Raw genomic sequence first — 21,414 nt, 5'->3', positions numbered from 1 at the left:
CTGGATAAAATTAACTGCAAGCCAAACCAAAGACATTGTAAAAATCGTTTACCAAATAATTAGTTCCAAGGTGAATAGGTTACTGCACCCAGGTTCCAGCAGCACTTAGGAAGAATGAACAAAATTACATTCCAGCTGCATTAAAGACCAACCAAGCAGCTAGGTTATGATTAAGACCATAAAAGGGAGAAAGGTTTGCAGAAACCAAAGGAATTTGGCAATTGCTAGCTATGAATGGTAAAACCATTTGGAATTGGACAAGTTTTACAAGGAATTCCAAATAAGGAAATTGGAATGACAACTTGGCAGGTGTGAACCTTATAAAAAGCAGCACAAAAAAAATCTAAATTTTAGCAGGAGCTCTGAGACTAACAACTATGAAGAAATCCCTATATCAGGAGGAGGAGTGATGCTGGACAAAGACTAGAGTGGTCCTAAAGGAAGAGTGCCAAATTGAGAGAAGGCCATCTAAACGAAAATTCAACAGGAGCTGGGGATTGTGGATTGGGGGCAACTGTTTGAGGGTAAATCCACATTTGATATGCAGGAGGCTTTTAAAGAGAGGTTGATTAGAATGCAAGACGGACATGTATCTATACAAATGGGATAGAAATGGCAAGATTAAGGAACCATGGATGACAGGTGAAATTGTGAGACTAGCTAAGAGGAAAAAGGAAACATGCATAAGGTCTAGGCGACAGAAAACAGACAAAGCTTTGGAAGAATATCAGGAAAGTAAGACCAATCTGAAATGAGGAATTAAGAGGGCTAAAAGTCGCTATGAAATATCTTCAGCAAATGGGGTTAAGGAAAATCCCAAAGCATTTTATTCGTATGTAAAGAGCAAGAGAGTAACTAGAGAAAGGATTGGCTCACTCAAGGACAAAGGAGGAAAGTTACACATGGAGTTAGAAAATGGGTGAGATTCTTGGTGAGTATTTTGTGTTGGTATTCACTGAGGAGAGGGACATGATGGATGTTGAAGTTAGGGATAGATGTTTGATTACTCCAGGTCAAGTTGGCATTAGGAAGGAGGCAGTATTGGGTATTCTAAAAAGCATGAAGGTGGACAAGTCGCCAGGTATGGATGGGATCTATCCCAGGTTACTGAGGGAAGTGAGAGAGGAAATAGTCGAGGCATTGACAGATACTTTTATAGCATCCTTGAATATGAGTGAGATCCTTGAGGACTGGAGAATTACTAATGTTGTCCCCCTGTCTAAGAAGGGTAGCAAGGATAATCCAGGTGATTACAGACCTGTGAGCCTAATATCAGTGGTAGGGAAGCTGCTGGAGAAGATAGTGAGGGATAATATATCTTTACATTTGGAAGAAAATGGGCTTATCAGTGATAGGCAACATGTTTTTTTTGCAGGGAAGATCATGTCTTACAACTTAATAGAAATCTTTGAGAAAGTGACACAAAGTTGATTGATGAAGGAAGGGCTGTGGATGTCATATACATGGACTTCAGTAAGGTATTTAATAAGGTTCCCCATGGTAAGCTGATGGAGAAAGTGAAGTCACATGGGTCCAGGGTATACTAACTAGATGGATAGAGAACTGGCTGCGCAACAGGAGACAGAGAGTAGTAGTGGAAGTTTCACAACATGGAGAACTGTGACCAGTGGTGTTCCACAGGGATCCGTGTTGGGACCACTGTTGTTTGTGATGTAGATAAATTATCTGGAGGAAGGTACAGGTGGTCTGATTAGCAAGTTTGCAGATGACACTGAGATTGGTGGAATAACAGATAATGAAGGGGACTGTCAGAGAATACAGCAGAATATAGATAGATTGGAGAGTTGGGCAGAGAAATGGCAGATGGAGTTCAATCCGGGCAAATGCGAGGTGATGCATTTTGGAAGATCCAATCCTATCACGAATGCAAAAGCTCTGGGGAAAATTGATGTGCAGAGAGATCTGGGTGTTCTTGTCCATTGTACCCTGAAGGTGGGAATGCAGGTTGATAGACTGGTCAAGGAGGCATATGCCATGCTTTCCTTCATCAGACGGGGTATTGAGTACAAGGGTTGATAGGTCATGTTACAGTTGTATAAAACTTTCGTTTGGCCACATTTGGAACACTGTGTACAGTTCTGGTCACCACATTACCAGATGGATGCATGGAGGGTGCTAGCTATGAAGACAGCTTGAGTAGATTAGGATTATTTTTCATTAGGAAGACGGATGTTGAGTGGGGACCTGATTGAGGTCTACAAAATCATGGGAGGTATAGACAGGGTGGATAGCAAGAAGCTTTGCCCAAAAGGGGGGACTCAATTACTAGGGATAACGAGTTCAAGGGGAAAGGTTTAAGGGAAATATGCATAGAAAGTTCTTTATGCAGATGGTGGTGGGTCCCTGGAATGTGTTGCCAGTGGAGGTGGTAGAGGCAGGCACAATAGCATCATTTAAGATGTATCTAGACAGATACATGAATGGGCAGGGGGCAGATGGATACAGATCCTTAGAAAATAGGTGACAGCTTTAGATAGAGGATCTGGAGGGCAATCTTGGAGGGTGAATGGCCTGTTCCTGTGCTGTAATTTTCTTTGTTTTTTGTTCTTTATTCATGAAGTTCCAGCCGACCCAGCTGCTAACTCTCCTGGGTAATAATGTTTGGGATTGCGTATAGAACCCAGGGTATGAAAGGCCAGTGGTTGAGATTTCTCCAGTAGTTAAAAGGATCATTCACTTAAGTACTTCATATTTTATTTTTGTTTTGCAGGGCTCTAAGTGTCTCCGCTGTATCTTTGTCTTTGCATATGCAGTTGTCTCACAGAGATGGACAACAGGACAAGGCTCAAAGCTTAACTGTCATGGTTCAATTCACTTCAAAACATTGCCACATGTGGCCAGGCGATATCTGTGGCCATTTTAAAATCACTGTGGTTTCTCTTGTAAAACTATTTCAGTCCATGAAAATTTCAAGGATTAAATCAGGCAACAGAAATCAAAAATAGCCCATATTTTATAACATGCCAAGTATTATTGATGAACATTCACAAGAGTGCTGCGTAAAAAAATCTCTCCCCATGGGTCCCAACTTCAAAACTTAAGCACATTGTGAACATTTTTGCCAGTTCTACTGCTCCTTTGCTGTACTTTATTGGAAGACCTACATAAAATAAAAATAAAAACACCAATCACTTGATATTTTTGTTGTGTTCATAGTGATCTATGAAATATGATGAATGGCACAATGGTTCAATGGTTTGTACTGCTGCCTCTCAGTACCAGGGACCCAGGGTCCATTCCAGCTTTCAGTGACTGTCTGTGAAGTTTGCACATTCTCCCCCCGTCTGCGTGGATTTCAGCCAGGTGCTCTGGTTTCTTCCTACAGTCCAAGGATGTGGCCATGCTAAATTATCTGCAGATTCTAGGGATGTGCAGGCTCGGTGGATTAGATAGAATAAATGTGGGTTACAGGGATAGAGTAAGGGGCTGGCTCTTGGTGGAATGCTTTTCAGAGGGTTGGTGCAGACTTGATGGGCTGAGTGGCCTCTTTCTACACTGTGTGGATTCTATTCATTATCTAAAGTGAAAATATTGTCCAATTCTTATTCGAGTTCTAACTTTTCATGCTGTCTTGTAATAAAAAGAAAAATGACATTCAAAGAATTGCAACATGGTTGTGTCCAATCACATTGGCTTTCATTTTTAGTGATACCACCTCTGCTATATTTGGTTTTTCCCCTCCTCCCCATAAAAATTACTTTAACCCTCATAAAGACAGCTTCTTCCACACACTGCGCCAATCTTTGATATTTTCTGTTTAAATACATCTGGGTTAATCAAATCTAATCTAGAATCACGCCATTCACATTAGTCAATATAACATGTTGATGCTGGATTTACATATTCCTATTCTCTATATTTTTGTTGGAGTAGCTTATAAAACAAAATTACAAAAGAAAATCCCTGACCTAGTCCCGGATGCTGGTTTATTTTGATTTTCCCATACATCCTAATTTAAGTAGCAAGTTGTCCTGAAATCTGCATCAGCCTAATTACTGTATTAACATCTACATGCCCTGAGGAGCAAAACATCATTTTTATGTCAATCAGGGCTGCCACTGATCCTATCCTCCTCATGCTCAGTAACCATGGGTGGTAAAGATCAGGAAGCAGCCATTTGTAGCACTATTTAAAGAGCTCTTAAGCTACAGGCAGATAATGCTGACAGCAGATTTACCAATGACTTATTCATTTATTTTTTGAACTTTTGAACCTTAAAGACCTTCTTCAGTTCAACTCTGCTGTTTCCTGTGCTCTTTGTATTTCCTTGTAACTTCAGCTTGCTGATTTGTGCCCTGCTTCCTTGATAATATGAGGCCTTCTCTTTCCAGTCTTGCTGTAGACCTACTTCAGCCTTTGGCATGTCAGGCTGCCTACCTGGGAAGGCTGTGTTCAAGCATGTTTCAGGGATTTTATAGAATAGATGCAGAAAAACATTTTCCTTCAGTGACGGAGATCCAGAATTAGGGAGCATCAATTTAAAATTAGAATGGAGCTATTAAAAGTATAATATAGATGTACTTATCCATACTAAAATATAGTGGAAGTTTGGAATTCTACATCCAAGAGACAGTGGATATAAGATCAACTGAAATCTTCTTTCCCGACCTCTCCGTCCCCACCCCCTCTCCGGCCTATCACCCTTATCCTCACCTCCTTCCACCTATCGTATTCCCAGCGCCCCTTCCCCAAATCCCCTCCCCCCTATCTTTTATCTCAGCCCGCTTGGCACACCAGCCTCATTCCTGAAGAAGGGTTTATGCCCAAAAAATCGATTCTCCTGCTCGTCGGATGCTGCCTGGCCTGCTGTGTTTTTCCAGCACCACATTTTTCAACAACTGAAATCTTTGAAAGTCTGAGATCGATGTATAATTGTTGGATAAGGGAATCAAGGAATATCAAACAAGGTGGATAAATGGTATTCAGGTGCAGATCAGAGATGGTCTAAATAAATGGCAGACAAGGATTAAGTATTTGAACAGTTCATTGCTATTCCTATAAAAAAAGTCCATTAATTCTCCAGTGTTTAAGCGATACCTTATCATGTAAATTGACTCAGCCTCTTCTAGCCCCTACTGTCCACCAGAGGTATGTCAGAAATAAATATCAATTCCATGTTATATATGTTTCTGTATCACTTCATTCATTAATATTATGATAGGTATTCTCGTTTATCAGTGTTAAAATTTTTACAAGTTTTTTTGGGACTTTACATGTCATTATATTTATTTGAATTGCCTGTATTAATAAGCTTTCTGATGATGTGGGCAAATTTACTCATGGCCAGAACTTTGTGTGCGAATGATTGACAGCATTATTGTCCTGGTGTCCCCACAAATCTGTTACAAATGTAAGATCCTGTCATTTCTAGATACTTCTAGTTCCCAAAGAAAAACAAAGGGCAGGTAAAAGGAATTGTCAAACACCAACACCTGCTTATTTTGTGTCTTCATCTGACAGACTTTGGACTCTCAGGCTAATGCGTCTTCAGCAAATAAGACACTTAAAACAGAAAATGACTCAAAACAAGTGGTGGGTGGACAAATAATCTGTCAAGTACAAAGTAAAGCTCACAACTTTCATCATTCAATATGTTAGGAAAAACCATTAGACTGAAACTGAAGGAGAAATTATCCAATTTTTTTTATATTCAGGCTGTCAAATTTATGTATTTTTTTTATTCTTTAATTCTCAGAATCTGCCATCTCTTTTCTCTCTGATAGTTTTTCTTTCTCAGATCACACCAGGTCATTCATTTTATAAAGCTGATAGCAAGCTTCGAAGGCTGAACCGCTAGGAGTTCAGTTTGGCTCACCCCCTGATAATGGACACAGCATGTTGTGAGTGTGATTAACTTGCACCCGTTAATTGGACAGTAAGGAGGATGCCAACTTCATGTAGCCAGATCATTTTCATGATCTCTCCATGCGGCCAGCATTCACAGCACTCTTCATTAGTTGTGCCTAGCAGAAGGGTTGCTTGTATTGTAAGTGCCCACGACTATTGAAAACAAACCTACTCTGCTAGAAGAGAAAACACATTGTGACTGCTGGTGATGCTAGCATTTCTGTTTTCAGCAGCAGCAGGATCAGAGGGAGCTTGGACCAGGGGCCTGCCAGGAAAGGTGAGTCACTAACTTAAATCTTTACATCTGACATCGGAGAGCAGAGGTTTCTGGGAAAGGAGGGACTTTTTTCCCATCAGTTATATAAGTGAGTGATTTCTGAACCCAAGATCCTATCCTTGTAGGGCCTCCTATCCATCCACCTCCTCTAACCTTAAACACCAGGGACACATCAGGTAAGCTTCTCTTCTTTTATACTTTCTGATAAGGGGACTAGCAGGGATGGCAGTGCAGGGAGAGGAATGTTCCTCCTACATGATGTTTGAGGTGAGGAATGCCATTAGTGTCCCATCCAAGTACATCTTCAGGAAATGCACCCAACTCTTGCTCCTCCAAAACCATGTTAGGGAACTGGAGCGGGAACTTCGGATCATTCGGGAGGCAGAGTCTATGACAGATAAGAGTTACGGGGAAGTAGTTATTCCTAGGCACGAAGAAAGCTGGGTAACTGTTAGAAGGGGGAGAAGCAGTCAGTGCAGGGATCCCCTGTGGTCATTCCTCTGAAAAACATGTATACCATTTTGGATACTGCTGGGGGGACACCTTACCGGGACATGCAATGGGGCCCAGGTCTCTGGCACAAAGTCTGTCCCTGTTGCACTGAAGGGAAGGAGGGAAAGGAGGAGAGTGTTAGTCATTGGGATGCAACAGTTAGAGGGTCAGATAAAAGGTTTGTTGGGAATGAAAGAGACTCACGGTTGGTGTGTTGTCACCCAGGTGCCAGGGTCTGCTATGTCTTGGAGTCCTGAGGGGAGAGGGGACCAGAGCCAAGTCACGGTCCATGTAGGTACCAACAACATTGGTAGAAAGAGGGATAGGGATGTAAGGCAGGATTTCAGGGAGCGAGGGTGGAAGCTGAGAGCTAGAGCAAGCAGAGTTGTTATCTCTGGTTTATTACCTGTGTCACGTGATAGCGAGGTAAGGAACAGAGAGAGATATCAGCTGAACACATGGCTGTAGGAATGGTGCAGGAGAGAGGATTTCAGGTATATGGGTAATTGAGGCTCATTCTGGGGAAGGTGGGACTTCTACAAACAGGACAATCTTCACTTGAACCAGAGGGGTACTAATATCCTGGGTGGGAAATTTGCTAGTGCTATTCAGGTGCAGCAGGGTGTAAACCTGTGTTGTAGTTCCAGCGCACAGGAGGATGTGAGTAGGGAGGACAGGGACAGGGTTTCGCAGTCACAGGAGTGTGCTGGCATATGACAAGCTGGTTTGAAGTGTGTCTACTTCAATGGCAGGAGTATCCAGAATAAGGTAGGTGAGCTTGAAGCATGGATAAGTACCTGGGACTTCGATGTGGCCATTTTGGAGACATGGATAGAGCAAGGTCAGGAATGGATGTTGCAGGTCTCAGGGTTTACATCTTTCATTAAGATCAGGGAAGGTGGTAAAAGAGGGGGAGGTGTGGCTTTGTTAGTCAAGGACAGTATAAGGGTGGCTAAAAGAACTTTTGATGAGGACTTGTCTACTGAGGCAATATAGGCTGAGGTTAGAAACAGGAGAGCAGAGGTCACACTGCTGGGAGTTTTTTAATAGGCCTCTGCAAAATTCCAGGGATGTGGAGGAGAGGATTGGCAAAATGATTCTGGGCAGGAGTAAAAGGAACAGGCTGGTCATTATGGGGGACTTTAACTTCCCCAACATTGAGTGGAAATGCTATAACTCTAGTATGTCGATGTGTACAGGAGGGTTTCCTGACACAGTATATCGAAGGGCTGACAAGAAGGGAGGCCACATTGGATCTGGTACTTGGTGATGAACCAGGCCAGGTGTTTGATTTAGTGGTAGGTGAGCACTTTGGAGAGAGTGACCATAATTCGGTTACATTTTGTTAAGCGATGGAAAGGGATAGGTACATGCCACAGGGCAAGGGTTATAGATTGGGGAAGAGCAATTATAATACGATTAGGCAAGTCCTAGGAGGCATACAATGGGGTAGTAAAATTCAGGGGATGGGGACAAACAAAAAGTGGAGCTGGTTAAGGAACAGATATTGCATGTCCTTGATAGGTATGCCCCTGTCAGACAGGGAGGAAATGATAAGGTAAGGGAACAGTGGTTTACTAAAGAAATTGTATCTCTTGTTAAGCAGAAGAGGGAGGTTTATGTGATGTTGAGACGAGATGGTTCAGATGAGGTGATGGAGCGTACAGATTAGCTCGGAAGGATTTGACATGAGCAGTCTTTAGCAGGTAAAATAAAGGAGAACCCTAACACTTTCTATAGGTATGTGAGGAATAAAAGGGTGACTAGGGTAGTTTTAGGGCCAGTCAAAGACTGAAGTAGGAAGTTGTATATGGACCCTGTGGAGATTGGAGAGGTGCGAAGTGAATATTTCTCATCTGCTTTCAATCAGGAAAAGGAGAATATTGTAGAGGGGAAGACTGAGATATGGGTTATTAGACTAGAAAGGATTGAGGTTAGTAAGGAGGAGGTGTTATCAATTCTAGAAGGTGTGAAAGCAGGTAAGTCTGCTGGGCTGGATGGTTTTTATCCGAAGATTCTCTGGGAAGCTAGGGAGGAGATGGCGGAAACTTTGGCCTTGATTTTGAGTCATCATTGTCTACAAGTTCAGTACCAAAGGACTGGAGGATTGCAAATGTTGTGCCCTAGTTCAAGAGGGGCAGTAGAGATGACCCAGGAAATTATAGACAGGTGAGCCTTACAGCTGTTGAAGGAAAAGTTTTGGAAAGGATTTTAGAGATATGATTTATAATCATCTCGCATGCAACAATTTGATTGGAGATAGTCAACATGGTTTTGTCAAGGGCAAGTCATGTCTCACAAACCTCATTGAGTTTTTTGAGAAGGTGACCAAGCGTGTAGATAAGTGTAGGACAGTTGAAGTGGTGTACATGGACTTCAGTAAAGTCTTTGGTAAGGTTCCACATGGTAGGCTGTTGGAGAAAATGCAGAGGTATGGGATTGAGGGTGATTTAGCAGTGGATTAGAAACTGACTTTCTGTAAGAAGGCAGCGAGTGGTGGTTGTTCGAAAGTATTCAGCTTGGAGTCCGGTTACTAGTGGCGTGCCACAAGAATCTGTTTTGGGACCACTGCTGTTTGTCATTTTTATAAATGACCTGGATGCAGGCATAAGTGAATGGGTTAGTAAGTTTGCAAATGACACTAAAGTCGGTGGAGTGGAGGACAGTGTGGAAGAATGTTGCAGGGGGACTAGGATAAACAGCAGAATTGGGTTGAGAGGTGGCAAATGGAGTTCAGTGCAGATCAATGTGAGTGATTCACTTTGGGAAGAATAACAGGAAGGCAGAATATTGGGTCAATGGAAAGATTCTTGGTAGCATAGATGTGCAGAGGGATCTTGGTGTCCATGTACATAGATCCCTGAAAGTTGCCACCCAGGTTGATAGTGCTGTGAAGAAGGCACATGGTGTGTTCAGTTTTATTGGTAGAGGGTTTGAGTTCCAGAGCCGTGATATCATGCTGCAACTGCACGAAACGCTAGTGCAGCCACACTTGGAATCTTGTGTACAGTTCTGGTCGCCCCATTACTGGAAGGATGTGGAAGTATTCGAAAAGGTGCAGAGGAGATTTATCAGGATGTTGCCTGATCTGGAGGGAAGGTCTTATGAGGAAAGGCTGGGGGACTTGGGTCTGTACTCATTGGAGAGAAGAAGGCTAAAAGGGGATTTAATAGAGACATACAAGATGATCAGAGGACTAGATAGGGTGGACAGTGAGAGTCATTTTCCTAGGATGATGATGTAGGCTTTTACAAAGGGGCATAGCAGCAAGTTGAGGGATGATAGATTTATGACAGATGTAGGTTCTTTACTCAGAGAGTGGTAAGGGCATGGAATGCCCTGGTGCGAATGTAGTTATCTCAGCCATGTTAGGGGCATTAAACAGTCCTTGGATAAGCATATAGATAATGATGGAATAGTGTAGGCGGATGGGTTTAGATACAGCGCAATATCGAAGACCTAAGGGCCTGTTCTGCACTGTATTGTTCTATGTTCTATGTTCTATGATGCTGAGGTCATTCGGAATATTGAGCTGTGAAAGAATCAGCAATGACTGACTATGGGACAGCATAGGTACCAAGATTTTCAAAAGCAGTACCAGAGGCTTTGGTGAAAAGGTTAAAAGAAGGAGGATGTTCTGTATTCTTATGTATCCAGAGATCCTCTAGACAAAGGTACAGAAGACAAGAGATGGTGGAGGAGATTGATGTCATGACTCATACATGATATTCATAGCCTCACTTCACTTCACCCTTACTTGCTTAGCACTGTTATCAGTGTTGCATCCACACCTCAAAGCTTGTACATGTCTCTAACTATTCAACTAGATCAGAACAGCACACACAAAATTCATTGACATACTTCCCACTTCCTTGCAGGAGAAGGTGGCACCCAACCTGAGGCAGCTCAAATTAGCAGGAAGCAGAAAGCTATGCCTGTGAGTTTTAAATTCTATGGAGTATGTAATTTGATGGTAAGGGCTGTGTTTGAGGTCATGTTCACCAGGATGCCTGAATCTTTTAAGGATCGTTAATCCTCCTCTCTCTCATTCCAGTTCTTCACCCTCATCCCTCGACCTATTCAGACGAATGCAGACAAAATAAGTAGACAAGCCTGACTTTCTTCTCTTTTCTCATCATTTCCTGATCCTTGTTCCTCTTCCTTTACTTAGGAACTGGAAGCTGTGCAGCAGAGGAGAAAGAGCAAGATGAAAGTGAAGGATCATAGTCACTTAATATCACATCGCAGTAATGGCTCAAATATTGACACCGCATGAAGTTTTGTGGGTGGCATAGAGCTGGGATCTGATGCATTGAAACAATAGGCAAAAATGCACTGAAGCCAGAGCTAAGGAAAGAATCACAGAACCATTTCATTGCAGAAGGAGGTCAATTTGCCATCATGGTCGCACTGTCTTTTTGAGCAATTTGACTTAGTGCCAAATCCCTGCCATTTCCCCACTGTTTCTATTTAAGTGATCATCTAATGATCCAATTCAACCTAAGTCCACCACATTTCTGGACAGTGTTTTCCAGACCCGATCCACTCACTGTCTGAAAGAGTTTTTTTTTTCTCAGCTTGTATTTTCTTCTTATGCAACATATTGTGCCCTTGGTTTCTTGTGGTGCAGATGGTAGTGCTTTTTTTTTGGGATCAGCAGAAATAGGTTCTAGTCCTAACTGCTACAAAGGAGTGTAATAATAACTCTGTACTGTTTGATTAGAAAATGTAGAAAACTCTGCCCTCTGACTCGCAACCCTTTCAGTTTTGTCCGGACCCTTTTTGATTTTGAAAACCTGTATTAAGTCTCCTCTTAGCCTTCTTCTCTACAAGGTAAACAGTCACAACTTCTCCAATCTATCATCATAACTGAAGTATCTTATCCCTGGAACCATTCTCGTGCACTTCCTCTGAAAACTTTCCAATGCATTCACATTCTACCAAAACTGTAAGCCCCATAACGGTTCACAATACTCCAAATGAGGTCTAACCAGTGTCCTATATATGTTGAGCATAACCTCTCTGCTCTTATACTCCATGATTCTATTAATAAAGCCTAGGATACAGTCTGCTTCTTTAACAGTTGTCTCTATCAGTCCTGCCATATTTATTGTCTTATTTACCTGCTGGAAAGCTACTAGTCATTCTCAGTAGAAGTGAGGGATTCGGGACAATTGTGAATTTTTCTGTTGTGTGCTAAAAGGGAGAACTTTGTGAAAGGAAATGTGGGACCATTAGAGATGGGTGAAGTTCTAATCATAGAATCCCTATGTGTGGAAGTAGGCTATTCAGCCCATCAGGGGCACACCAATCCTCTGAAGATCATCCCACCCAGACTCAACTTCTAACCTAAAACTCCACATTTCTCATGGCTAATCCAACTAGTTTGCACATCACTTGTCACTATACACAATTTACCCTGGCCAATCCACCTAACCAGCACATCTTTGGAGGTGAGAGGGAAACACAAAACCCAGAGGAAACCCATATAGACTCAGGGAGAACATGCAAATTCCACACAGTCACCAAGGGCGGAGTCAAACCTGGATCCCTGGTGTTATGAGGCAGCAGTGCTAACCACTGAGCCACCCCTGCAGAATACGAATATAACAGATACGTTGACCAAATACTTCGGGCTGGATTATACGTTAAGGGCGGTGTCTCCTCACTTGATTATCTTTTTCAAGGCTGATTCCAGCTCCATAAGGCTGCAATCAACCCTGAGCCAGCAGTCATGTTGGGCAGGACTGGTGGGTATATATGTGCAGAGAGGCAGTACGATTGAGGTGGTGGCCTCTGATTGGCAGAGGGACCCTTGGGAAAAAGTCACAGACTTTCACAGACTAACAGCTTACAGGGCTAAGTCTTCCAGGGTACACTTAGTAATGGGATCTCCCACTGCTCCTTACATTAGAGAAACAGTGAGATAAAACCCTTATTTGGGCATGAATTGCTCCCTTAAGAGCCTCAATGAACCACAAGAGAGAAGCTTACACAATGCCTCTCCCACCACCAGTAAACTTAGCAAAGGTGATGACAAGAGAGCTAGCAGTAGACCTGTTGCTAATGGATCAACACCCTAATTTATAGATACATCCACCCACTTTCCTACCTGTAGCTGGTTTGTAAAATTTAGCCCCTTGACCCCAGTCTTTAAACTCAAAGGCACAAAACAGTTCCTGAAAAAATAACCAAGGAAGAATCCAGTAAATGAGAAACTTTAAATTAAACATTTTTAACTGGCAAAATCCATGGTACTATGGAGCAATGCCAGTGTCACTGTGGCCTAAACATTTGTATCTTTGGTTCATTTCAAGGACCCAGTAGAGATATATGTAGGACTCCCAGTCTGCAGCTCATCAGTGCATTTAAGAGGTGACCAATGTCTCTGCTCAAGAGATCTGGTGAATATGTAGATTTTTGCATAATACTGCAATCTCCATAGAGACCACTACATTTTGAAAATAAATTTGACCGTCCAATGAACAGCTAAAGGACAGCATAGGATTTCATGCAAACTAAAAGCAACATTAACTAAACATCATTTCACAGGGAAAGTATATTTTAATTTACTGAAACTAACCTTCCCATGTCTTTTATTACCATTAAGAATTGTTACTTAACTCTTAAAACTTAACACTGTCCTTTATTTGGACATTTAATTCTCTGCGAACCAGTCCAAGTCCTTGTAATGTTTAACCCCACACCAGTGAGGGCTTTAGTTCGAGATCCTCCCTCTAGATTGTATCTTCCAACCATGTTAGAAGTATATATTGGCTCTTCCTCCTCCTCAACTTGGCTGTTGTCCCTTATTGGATGCAAAACTGGAATTGGCTAATCAGTCAGCTATTTCAAAGGTGCATTACTTTGGCGGTTGTATCATGAACACATCAACGGTGTTAGAACCGAAAACAATCTTTGTCTAGAAAGTAAAAAATCACACAACACCAGTTATAGTCCAACAAGTTTAATTGGAAGCACACTAGCTTTCGGAGCGTCGCTCCTTCATCAGGTGGTAGTGGAGGGCTCAATCCTAACACACAGAATTTATAGCAAAAATTTACAGTGTGATGTAACTGAAACCATTGTTAACAGTTAACTCGAGAATGCAACTTTTCAAAAAAAGGTTTTGTGATTTACACATGAAAGAAGTGAAACTATCGCGGTATTCTAACAGATGAAAAGCTTAACAGACAATCAATTTTCAATGTATAATTTCAGTTATATGATTGGTGTTGTATGATTTTTAACTTTGTACACCCCAGTCCAACACTGGAATCTTCAAATTTTGTCGAGAAAATTCAGCCCAAGTGTTCACAGCAAGAGGACAAGCTGACTGGTAAGGTAACATATGCTTCATATTCCCTCAGTGGGCTAACCGAACAAAGCGATGGAATTTCTTCGGCATAGGTCAGAGGTTGGTTGTGATGGCCATCTACTTCCATGAATTCTCTGTTGGTTTTCCTGGACTGGAGCTAAAAAGATAGATGCATAAGACTTCCAGCCAATAACTCCAGCAAAAACTCAGAAATTCCAGAGAATGGTGCCCTCAAAACACCAGCAGACTCAGTCATTGGGAAGTTCCAAATAGATTTAGACACAAGATAATAGCTGAGCATCTGCAAGTCGTAGAGTCACAGAGATGTACAGTTCGGAAACAGACCCCTCAGTCCAACTCGTCCATGCCAACCAAATATCCTAATGCAATCTAGTCCCACCTGCCAGCACCTGGCCCATATCCCTTCAAACCCTTCCTATTCATGTACCCATCCAGATGCCTTTTAAATGTTGCAATTGTACTAGCCTCCACAACTTCCTCTGGCAGCTCATTCCATATATGTCCCACCCCCTGCATGAAAAAGTTGCCCCTTAGGTCTCTTTTATATCTTTCCCCTCTCACTTTAAACCTTTGCCCTTTAGTTCTGGACTCCCCCATCCAAGGGAAAAAATTTTGTCCACTTATCCTATCCACGCCCCTCATGATTTTATAAACCTCTATAAGGTCACCCCTCAGCCTCCGACGCTCCAGGGAAAACCACCCCAGCTTATTCAGCCTCTCTCGATAGCTCAAATCCTCCAACCCTGGCAACATCCTTGTAAATCTTTTCTGAACCCTTTAAAGTTTCACAACATCCTTCCGATAAGAAGGAGACTAGAAGTGCACACAATAAACCAATGTCCTGTACAACTGCAACATGACCTCCCAACTCCTGTACTCAATACTCTGACCAATAAAAGAAAGCATACCAAATGCCTTCCTAACTATCCTATCTACCTGTGACTCTACTTTCAAGGAGCTATGAACCTGCATTCCAAGATCTCTTTGTTTAGCAACACTCCCTAGGACCTTACCATTAAGTGTATAAGTCCTGCTAAGATTTGCTCTCCCAAAATGTAGCACTTTGCATTTATCTAAATTTAATTCCATCTCCCACTCCATAGCCTATTGGCCATCTGATCAAGATCACGTTGTAATCTGAGGTAAACTTCTTTGCTGTCCACTACATCTCCAATTTGGCGTCATCTGCAAACTTACTAAGTAAACCTCTTATGCTCACATCCAAATCATTTATATAAATGATGAAAAGTAGTGAACCCAGCACCGACCCTTGTGGCACTCCACTGGTCACAAGCCTTGAATGTCATTGAATGAATTACAGCAAGCTCTCAGAGAATTAGGAGAAAGTGAGGAGTGCAGATGCTGGAGATCAGAGCTTAAAATGTGTTGCTGGAAAAGCGCAGCAGGTCAGGCAGCATCCAAGTTGCAGGAAAATCAAGGTTTCGGGCATAAGCCGGGACTGAGACAAGGTGGGGGGAGGGGAAATGAGGAAACTGGAGAAATCTGAGTTCATCCCTTTTGGTTGGAGGGTTCCTAGGCAGAAGATGAGGTGCTCTTCCTCCAGCCGTCGTGTTGCTATGGTCTGGTGATGGAGGAGTCCAAGGACCTGCATGTCCTTGGTGGAGTGGGAGGGGGAGTTGAAGTGTTAAGCCACAGGGTGGTTGGGTTGGTTGGTCTGGGTGTCCCAGAGGTGTTCTCTGAAATGTTCCGCAAGTAGGGGGCCTGTCTCCCCAATGTAGAGGAGGCCACATCGGGTGCAGCGGATGCAGTAAATGATGTGTGAGGAGGTGCAGGTGAATTTGTGGCAGATATGGAAGGATCCCTTGGGGCCTTGGAGGAAAGTGAGGGGGGAGGTGTGGGCGCAAGTTTTGCAATTCTTGCGGTTGCAGGGGAAGGTGCCAGGAGTAGAGGTTGGGTTGGTGGGGGGTGTGGACCTGATGAGAGAGTCATGGAGGGAGTGGTCTTTTTGGAACACTGATAGGGGAGAGGAGGAAAATATATCCCTGGTGGTGGGGTCCGTTTGGAGGTGGCGGAAATGACGACAGGTGATACGATGTATATGGAGGTTGGTGGGGTGGTAGGTGAGGACCAGTGAGGTTCTATCCTGGTGGCGATTGGAGGGGCGGGGCTCAAGGGCAAAGGAGTGGGAAGTGAAGGAGATGTGGTGGAGAGCATCGTCGACCACGTCTGGGGGGATATTACGGTCTTTGAAGAAGGAGGCCATCTGGGTTGTTCGGTATTGGAACTGGTCCTCCTGGGAGCAGATGCAGCAGAGACGAAGGAATTAGGAATATGAGATGGCATTTTTACAGACGGCAGGGTGGGAGGAGGTGTAGTCTAGGTAGCTGTGGGAGTCGGTCGGTTTATAGTAAATGTCCATGTTGATTCGGTCGCCCGAGATAGAAATGGAGAGGTCTAGGAAGGGGAGGGAGGAGTCTGAGACGGCCCAGGTAAATTTGAGGTCGGGGTGGAAGGTGTTAGTAAAGTGGATGAACTATGCAACCTCCTTGTGGGAGCACAAGGCAGCGCCGATACAGTCATCAATGTAGTGGAGGAAAAGGTGGGGGGTGGTGCCAGTGTAGCTGCAGAAGATGGACTGTACCACATATCCTACAAAGAGTCAGGCATAGCTGGGCCCCATGCGGGTGCCCATGGCTACTCCTTTGGTTTGGAGGAAGTGGGAGGATTGGAAAGAGAAGTTGTTCAGAGTGTGGACCAGTTCAGTCAGTCGAAGGAGGGTGTCAGTGGAAGGGTACTGGTTGGTACGGCGGGAAAGGAAGAAGCGGAGGGCTTTGAGTCCTTCGTGATGGGGAAATGGAGGTGTACAGGGACTGGATGTCCATGGTGAAGATAAGGTGTTGGGGACTGGGGAAGCGAAAATCATGGAGGAGGTGGAGGGCATGGGTGGTGTCCCAAACGTAGGTGGGGAGTTCTTGGACTAAGGGGGACAGGACCGTGTCAAGGTATGCAGAGGTGAGTTTGGTGGGGAAGGAGCAGGCTGAGACAATGGGTCAGCCGGGGCAGTCACGTTTGTGGATTTTGGGCAGGAGGTAGAAATGGGCGGTGCAGGGTTGTGGGACGATGAGGTTGGAGGCGGTGGATGGGAGATCCCCTGAGGAGATGAGGTTATGGATGGTCTGGGAGATGATGGTTTGGTGGTGGGAGGTGGGGTCATGGTCAAGGGGGCAGTAGGAGGAGATGTCCATGAGCTGGCATTTAGCCTCAGCGGTGTAAAGGTCAGTGCGCCAAACTACTACCGCGCCTCCGTTGTCTGCCGGTTTGATAGTGAGGTTGGGGTTGCAACGGAAGGAATGGAGGGAGCTACTAACAAAGCTGTTCAAGGAAAATTAGATGGGGTGGCAGTAATTTTATCAACAAGAAAAACGTTGAAACACTTCCAATGTTAATGGCAACATGGAGAAAATAATCATCCCATTTTCATTGCTTATAGTTTCTCCATTAGCAAGGACAGCTAGGGCAATTAAAAACCCGTCTGTATTCACATATTGCATCGTAGGTGCTGAACTTAAGAAACAAATGAACTCCATCCTTGATGACAATTTGAGTCTCCCTACAGCTAATGGATTGCAACAGTTCAAGAAGGCAGCTCACCACCATTTTCTCAAGGGCAATTACGGTTGGGTAATAAATGCTGGCCCAGCCAGTAATGCCCACATCCCATGCATGAATAAAAATAAATTAATATCTATATACAAATTCAAAAACAAAAACAGAAGTTGTTGGAAAAGCTCAGCAGGTATGGCAGCATCTTTGGAGAAAACTCAGAGTTAACTTTTCAGATCAAATGACCCTTCTACATAGAGATTTTTCGATTATTCTCTTTGACACGATCATAGTTATTTTCTCTTATTAGAATTGAAAACAAACTATAGGTTTTTCGATATAACTTTAATTGTATTTAACTATATCTGGAAATAGTTCATTGATCTAAATGTTGTTGTACAAGTTCTTTTCCTGCCAAAATATTTGCTTTCTTAATTGTTGGATAAGTACACAACTAATCAATATGTGTGAATTAAGCAGGCAGTTCCTTTAATATAAAGACAGGACCACAGAGAAATTATTATAGTCAACCTTTATGATGTGTGAGAAGATTTTACCTCAATAGTTCATTTGTAACTGTTTCCATCTGCAGATGGACAAATCAAAGCAAGTTTAACTTAGGTTTGAACTTTTTGCCTTGTTCTAGTTTTGTCTAACAAAGCAAACCATCAAGTCAAACTTGTACTAAATAGGAGAAATGCAAAGGAATACATCCAGTCAGAGCTCTTAATATATTTGACCTTTTATGCTCTAAGCTTTCTTTATTGTTACATTGTGTTGAATAATTAGCACTCCATTTTTTCTGGAAATAATTGGAACATATTCTACCTGGCATATTTATTTTCAGCTGTGATTGCCCTACTTTGCAATTTTATTCAACATTGCAAATATGTAGAGCTGGATATTTTGCAGAGAAGGGTTGATTCCTGATTACTTTAAACATGGCTGGCTAGATGCTAAGCTTTCACCCACATTTCCAGTAGATCACACTATTAACAGCAGAGGAAAAGATTGGTATAAATTGAACTGCTGTGAAACTCAAATTTAGCAAGGCCGTTTAAAATTTAGTTCCAAATTCAAACAGGTTCAATTTTAGCTGATCCAAGGACTTTAAACATTGTGTGGGAGGCAGGAATTGATCGAAGAGATGTAAATGATCTTGAAGAATGGATAAGGTCTATTTAAGTGCAATGACATAAAGGTATATGCATACCAATGCCTTAAAACTTGAAAAACAGGCTCCAGTTGTCATTAATGTTAAATAGCTGACACTCCTCACTGTTATGCATTGATTAGCAGGGCATCTGGTGTAGCCTAGAACATAACTATTATCTGTTCCTCCAGTTTTGGTACACTTAATTGTTGAGATTTCCCAAGGGCTGTTATTGCAAAAGAATCTGTTTTAAATTCTTGACTAAGCTGCAAAATTGCAAAAACAATTATCACAACAGAAGGCCCAGTTCACATTTCGAATGACTGTTTTCAATGGAAATAGTGGCGGTAATCACACAGTGGTCCAGTTACTGGACTTTGAATCCAGGACCCTAAGCTAATGCTTTCATAGGTTCAAATCCCACTAGGCACCTGGCAGTGTTTAAATCTGGAATTGAAAGCTAGGCTGAGTATTTTTAGCCATGAATCTATAACCAATTGTCATTAAAACCCATCTGGTATGCTGATATCATTTAGAGAAGGAAATCTGCCATCCTTACCCAGTGTAAATTATAAATGACTCCAGACCAAGACCAGTTTATGGTAAATTACCCTCTGATATTGTCTAGAAAGCCTTTTGTTGAAGGTTGGACAAGAAATGCTGGCCTTGTTAGTGACGCCTAAATCCTATGAAATAATAAAGATGGAAGAAGCTATTAAATAATCTGTTGTCTTTATTGATGAATACAAGTTGTTTCTTTCTATGACAAATTTATTACGTAAGTGGATTTAAAATCCTTGAATGGGTTTCTCGAATGACAATTCTTTTAGTATCAAGGCTGTGTGAATAAGAGCTTTTACTAATTGTGAGAAGTTTAATTATTTTCATTTTCAAAGCTCCTGAGGTCTTGGATGAGTGGTTCTGGAGACTCAATGAGGGTGCAAGTTGGCATGGAGATATTATAGGGCAAATAGTAATGGCAAAGGGCTCAAAATACTTTTATAAAACTTGGCTGAAGTTCAAAGAACTGACCAAAGGCTTTCTATCCACTCCACCTAGACCCTGGTCTGCCTTAAAACTGTCTCCTGATGTGGTCAGCCTCTCAACCCACTCTCCCTCCCTCTCTCATGTGGTGGGCCTGACTCAATTAGATACCTGACTTCCCTGAGGAAAAATCCAACATGCAAGGATAATTTCCATGAAGATGGGTCTGTCAAAACAGGCAATTTCCCAATCTGTCTCCAAGGCAAAAATCCAGCACATTATATGTGACGTAATGATGTTTCATGCTGACATAGGACAAGTGACCATTTCAAAACATTGATGTCATATCCTGTTCCTCAGCACTTTATATCCTTAACCTCAAAGACCAAAGATTTTCACAAAAATTGAATAAATTTGAGAGAGATGTTTGTTATTTGAAAAATATTCAAACATATGGGCGGCACGGTGGCACAGTGGTTAGCACTGCTGCCTCACAGCGCCAGAGACCCGGGTTCAATTCCCGCCTCAGGCGACTGACTGTGTGGAGTTTGCACGTTCTCCCCGTGTCTGCGTGGGTTTCCTCCGGGTACTCCGGTTTCCTCCCACAGTCCAAAGATGTGCAGGTCAGGTGAATTGGCCATGCTAAATTGCCCGTAGTGTTAGGTAAGGGGTAGATATAGATGTAGATAGAGGGGTATGGGTGGGTTACGCTTCGGCGGGGCGGTGTGGACTTGTTGGGCCGAAGGGCCTGTTTCCACACTGTAAGTAATCTAATCTAATCTAATATATGCCTATGTCTACTTTTCTTTTGGTTAGAAATTCATGTAAATGTTACAAGGCCTTGTAATTTTGAACAAGTGATATTCCCAATAGCAATTTCATTGAAGTATGTTTGATTCTGAGTTTCAAGGCAATGAAACCTCCATTATTTGCTTCTTGATTTTTCATAGAAACAAAATCTTGTGCAAAACATTGTCATATTATTCAACTATTAATGTCAGTTTTTGATATTCCTATTTCACTTCTACAGTAGTTTGATAGTGCAACAGGAATTGGCCATTGAACCACTGAAGCTCTTCCATCTTTCAAGTCTGTTCTAGTCGGATATGTTTTCATTCTTTAGTGTAACCACGTATATTCAGATTTAAGCTTTGAGGATCCTTGAATATCTGCTGACTTTGATGACTCAACTGTAGTTCAGAAAATGAATTGAATCTGTTGAGCCCCATCATTGCTGCTGAGTTGATAGATAGAAGTTTCTTGTTTATTCATTCACGTGACATGGGTGTCACTGGCTAGGCCAGCATTCATTGTCCCCTAGTTATAGCCCGTCGACATGTGACTTCTGACTTTGTCTACCCGAGTCCAACGCCAGCATCTCCACATATTTGCCAATCTTAAATGTCTATCTCCTGGAAGCGATGTATCCCAATCTGTTCAAACCCTGGCACGTGGATTTGAACACCCCATTCAAATCCCCTGTCAATCTTCTCTTTCATCGAGAAGTCCAAACTTCTGCAATTCTGTGCAGTTATTTCAATGGGAATATAATAAATGCCCTATATTCAAAAGGTGATGGAGGCAGAAATAAGGAACTTACAGGCCAGTGAACTTAACATCTGTTACAGGGAAGATGTTAGAAGTTATTCCAAAAGATATTATTATCAGGGAATAAGAATATATCAAAGCTCTATCAATTGAGCAGAGTCAACTTGACTTATGAAAGAAAGCACAGCA

The sequence above is a fragment of the Chiloscyllium punctatum genome, chromosome 38 (assembly GCF_047496795.1).
Source record: "Chiloscyllium punctatum isolate Juve2018m chromosome 38, sChiPun1.3, whole genome shotgun sequence".
Lineage (NCBI taxonomy): Eukaryota > Metazoa > Chordata > Chondrichthyes > Orectolobiformes > Hemiscylliidae > Chiloscyllium > Chiloscyllium punctatum.
Note: the sequence above shows the minus strand (reverse complement) of the source record.